Source organism: Rhinichthys klamathensis, unplaced genomic scaffold (genome assembly GCF_029890125.1).
Source record: "Rhinichthys klamathensis goyatoka isolate OS25496 unplaced genomic scaffold, OSU_Roscu_1.1 h1tg000118l_1, whole genome shotgun sequence".
Lineage (NCBI taxonomy): Eukaryota > Metazoa > Chordata > Actinopteri > Cypriniformes > Leuciscidae > Rhinichthys > Rhinichthys klamathensis.
The window spans coordinates 527501-533677 of NW_026606655.1; positions in this window are offsets into that span (position 1 = coordinate 527501).

Below are 6177 nucleotides of genomic sequence, written 5' to 3' on the forward strand. Positions count from 1 at the left end.
TAAATTGAAAAAAGTAGCACAAATAAATACAATAGAATAAAGATACAAATAAAGACAATTAAAGAGAAAAGTTTTTGAATAGGTCTAACACTAGTATTCATATACAGATACTGAATAAAGTAATCAAATAGAAAATAACACTGGGTAGTATTTTAGTCCTGAATAAATTAAATACATAGGCTATTAATCCTGATTCCTTTAACTTAAAGCCATCTTTTGTTGTTTTGACAACAAAATTAATGACAGACACATATGACTGCCGTCACTTTAAGAGCTAGTGCACGGATCCTGTTCATTATACTGGCATGCGTTATATGCTTATTAAAGACAAAACCGACTATATTTAGAGTATAGCCTACTCACAAAGACCGAAATTGACAATTTTGCGTGCTAAAGCAATATAATCCGCGAAAAATAGTTACTAGCCAGCTGTTTTTGAGGCGGATTTTCTATGAATGTGCGCATAGAAAATAATCTCAGAGAGCGCGCGAGCACTGATTAGTTTAAAATCGCTTGAATGTTTAAACTGGTAAGACTTAAAAAGACTTCAGTCACGATGCACTGCTGGCCCGATTGTGCAAGTGAATATTCCGTCATGCCCCGACCTTACAGTCTATGGTCCCGACTCCTAAACGCGAGTGTGTATTATCGCCGCAGCGCTTGATGCTTGCCTTGCACAACACATTATGAGAAGAGATAGAAGAGCGCGCGGCACCGCTGAACACTCACGCTGTTTGTGAAATTGCGTCTGGAAGATAGTTGTTAAAAGAATGATTTGATTTTATAATCTGTGTGGATTACGATTGCGGGAATTTCCCGCATTATAAATGGGAGACCTGCGGGAATGATTAGAATTATGCGCAATACCCGCGCCGAAATTCGAGCCCTGGTTCTGGACAGGAAGGATAACTCTGGGAGTTGGAAGGGGTGTGATCGCGATTCTGCCTTCTCACATCGCGATACAGGATCGTGGACCTGAGTATCGCGATTTCGATTTTATATCGCGTATCGTTACAGCCCTAATGATTATGGTTTACAGCTTATGAAAACCCCAAATTCAAAATTAGAATATTGTGAAAACTTTTCAAATCTGTAAGCCATAATCATCAAAATTATAACAAATAAAGGCTTGAAATATCTCACTTTGCATGTAATGAGTCTATATAATATATTAGTTTCATCTTTTAAGTTGAATTACTGAAATAAATGAACTTTTGTACCATATTCTTATTTATCGAGTTTCACCTGTATATGATTATTGCTCAACATGTATGATCTCAGCAAACAGGGAACGTTCTCAGAACTTTAGCTAACGTCACGTGTCTCTCAAGGTTACGATCAAACGTTCTTCCATGAACATTAATAGAAACTCCATTCATTTTCTCCTTAGGGAAATTCCCACAAGGGCCGACACTATGTTGCTGTCTGGGTTGATTCTCAATGATAACTTAAAAACTGTTAATAACATTTTTAACTAATCGTGTTATAAATAAACTACATTACCCATGATGCTGTACATAAAATTACACCAATCAGAATTCGAAAAAAAGCTAAACGCACCAAAAGATCTCGTTAGCTCCGCCTACTCCCATGAAGCACTGCGAACGATGTAGTCGATCTCTCTACACTCTCAAAATCCTTAAATGTTTGTATATATATGGATATTTTGCAATAAACTTATGATGAAATATATGTAATCAACATTTGTAAATGAGTAGTTTTGTATCTCCATCGTGTTTAATACAATACAATACAATGTTTATTTATAAAGCACAATTTAAAAACAGCCGAAGTTGACCAAAGTGCTGTAAAAGTACAAAAGTAATTTGATTATGCTGTTTGCAATGCATCATGGGATTGTAGTTCTTTCCCTCACTAAAGCCGTTAAGGTCACAGTCCGATTTTTAGGCTTTTAAATCCCTGTGGGAAAAATGATTGGAAAAAATACTTCCAGAACCAGCGCCTCTGAAAAATAGAATGCGAGTTGAAATATGTCTGGTCTTTAATAATGTTGATGTTCATGTAACGTTTTTTCGGAATTCTGTTTTTTTTAAATGTTACAACTTGTTTCGGAATGTTCAGAGAACATTCCATTCCCATAATGTGTGAAGAGTGACAGAATGGAATGTTCCGTTAACATTTTTAACAGTTTTCATGTTTTTAAAAAAAACAGACATTCAGAGAACATTTAAGATATTACATTTTCATCATTTAATGGGAACGTTTGCAAAATATTCTCAGAGCGTATTTTTGTTTGCTGGGATGCCGTTACTGTAATTCTTAACTCTGATTGAATGAGCTGCATATGCAGATAATAAAGTACTTCAGACGTCCATCAGTTTCTCATTGCTTTTAAAGCTCCACACACACCCTGCAGAGAGACAGAACAAATAACCGTCATGATGTGACATGCTTGATCTAAAACCATGTTTCTGTCCTCGGCAAAGCCATTTACTCTCCGTCAACAAATACTCTCGCACTTCTTCCTCTTAAGGTGCAAACTAAGGCTTTCTGATCCCTTTCCATTTCCCTGTGTGTGTGTGTGTGTGTGTGTGTGTGTGTGTGTGTGTGTGTGTGTGTGTGTGTGTGTGTGTGTGTGTGTGTGTGTGTGTGTGTGTGTGTGTGTGTGTGTGTGTGTGTGTGTGTGTGTGTGTGTGCGTGTGTGTGTGTGTGCGTGTGTGTGTGTGTGTGTGTGTGTGAACGAGGAGAAAGAACCCGGATCCCCCGCTGCTGGTAATAGACGCTGGCTCTTTCAGTCGGTCCTGAACTCAATTACACCACAGGCGTCTCATCCACTGCTCAAATTACACACCGGCCCCTTTATACACAACCACATGCATACGCAAGACACACATCACCCGAGAACATACACACCTCAAGAACACACATCACCCTGAGGACACACATCGCCTCGAGAACACACATCGCCTCGAGAACACACACACCTCGAGAACACACATCACCCTGAGGACACACATCGCCTCGAGAACACACACACCTCGAGAACACACATCACCCTGAGGACACACATCACCTCGAGAACACACACACCTTGAGAACACACACACCTCGAGAACACACATCACCCTGAGGACACACATCGCCTCAAGAACACACATCACCCTGAGGACACACATCGCCTCGAGAACACACATCGCCTCGAGAACACACATCGCCTCGAGAACACACATCACCTCGAGAACACACATCACCTCGAGAACACACATCGCCTCGAGAACACACATCGCCTCGAGAACACACATCGCCTCGAGAACACACATCGCCTCGAGAACACACATCACCTCGAGAACACACATCACCTCGAGAACACACATCACCTCGAGAACACACACACCTCGAGAACACACATCGCCTCGAGAACACACATCGCCTCGAGAACACACATCGCCTCGAGAACACACATCGCCTCGAGAACACACATCGCCTCGAGAACACACATCGCCTCGAGAACACACACACCTCGAGAACACACATCACCTCGAGAACACACATCGCCTCGAGAACACACACACCTCGAGAACACACATCACCTCGAGAACACACACACCTCGAGAACACACATCGCCTCGAGAACACACACACCTCGAGAACACACATCACCTCGAGAACACACACACCTCGAGAACACACACACCTCGAGAACACACATCGCCTCGAGAACACACATCGCCTCGAGAACACACACACCTCGAGAACACACATCGCCTCAAGAACACACATCACCCTGAGGACACACATCGCCTCGAGAACACACATCGCCTCGAGAACACACATCGCCTCGAGAACACACATCACCTCGAGAACACACATCACCTCGAGAACACACATCACCTCGAGAACACACATCGCCTCGAGAACACACATCACCTCGAGAACACACATCACCTCGAGAACACACATCGCCTCGAGAACACACATCACCTCGAGAACACACACACCTCGAGAACACACACACCTCGAGAACACACATCCCCTCGAGAACACACATCACCTCGAGAACACACATCACCTCGAGAACACACACACCTCGAGAACACACACACCTCGAGAACACACATCGCCTCGAGAACACACATCGCCTCGAGAACACACATCACCTCGAGAACACACATCGCCTCGAGAACACACATCGCCTCGAGAACACACATCACCTCGAGAACACACATCGCCTCGAGAACACACATCACCTCGAGAACACACACACCTCGAGAACACACACACCTCGAGAACACACATCCCCTCGAGAACACACATCACCTCGAGAACACACATCACCTCGAGAACACACACACCTCGAGAACACACACACCTCGAGAACACACATCGCCTCGAGAACACACATCGCCTCGAGAACACACATCACCTCGAGAACACACATCGCCTCGAGAACACACATCGCCTCGAGAACACACATCGCCTCGAGAACACACACACCTCGAGAACACACATCGCCTCGAGAACACACATCGCCTCGAGAACACACATCGCCTCGAGAACACACATCGCCTCGAGAACACACATCGCCTCGAGAACACACACACCTCGAGAACACACATCACCTCGAGAACACACATCGCCTCGAGAACACACACACCTCGAGAACACACATCACCTCGAGAACACACACACCTCGAGAACACACATCGCCTCGAGAACACACACACCTCGAGAACACACATCACCTCGAGAACACACACACCTCGAGAACACACACACCTCGAGAACACACATCGCCTCGAGAACACACATCGCCTCGAGAACACACACACCTCGAGAACACACATCGCCTCAAGAACACACATCACCCTGAGGACACACATCGCCTCGAGAACACACATCGCCTCGAGAACACACATCGCCTCGAGAACACACATCACCTCGAGAACACACATCACCTCGAGAACACACATCACCTCGAGAACACACATCGCCTCGAGAACACACATCACCTCGAGAACACACATCACCTCGAGAACACACATCGCCTCGAGAACACACATCACCTCGAGAACACACACACCTCGAGAACACACACACCTCGAGAACACACATCCCCTCGAGAACACACATCACCTCGAGAACACACATCACCTCGAGAACACACACACCTCGAGAACACACACACCTCGAGAACACACATCGCCTCGAGAACACACATCGCCTCGAGAACACACATCACCTCGAGAACACACATCGCCTCGAGAACACACATCGCCTCGAGAACACACATCACCTCGAGAACACACATCGCCTCGAGAACACACATCACCTCGAGAACACACATCGCCTCGAGAACACACATCGCCTCGAGAACACACATCACCCTGAGGACACACATCACCTCGAGAACACACACACCTCGAGAACACACACACCTCGAGAACACACATCACCCTGAGGACACACATCGCCTCAAGAACACACATCACCCTGAGGACACACATCGCCTCGAGAACACACATCGCCTCGAGAACACACACACCTCGAGAACACACATCGCCTCGAGAACACACATCACCTCGAGAACACACATCACCTCGAGAACACACATCACCTCGAGAACACACATCGCCTCGAGAACACACACACCTCGAGAACACACACACCTCGAGAACACACATCCCCTCGAGAACACACATCACCTCGAGAACACACATCACCTCGAGAACACACACACCTCGAGAACACACACACCTCGAGAACACACACACCTCGAGAACACACATCGCCTCGAGAACACACATCGCCTCGAGAACACACATCACCTCGAGAACACACATCGCCTCGAGAACACACATCGCCTCGAGAACACACATCACCTCGAGAACACACATCGCCTCGAGAACACACATCACCTCGAGAACACAAATCGCCTCGAGAACACACATCGCCTCGAGAACACACATCACCCTGAGGACACACATCACCTCGAGAACACACACACCTCGAGAACACACACACCTCGAGAACACACATCACCCTGAGGACACACATCGCCTCAAGAACACACATCACCCTGAGGACACACATCGCCTCGAGAACACACATCGCCTCGAGAACACACACACCTCGAGAACACACATCGCCTCGAGAACACACATCACCTCGAGAACACACATCACCTCGAGAACACACATCACCTCGAGAACACACATC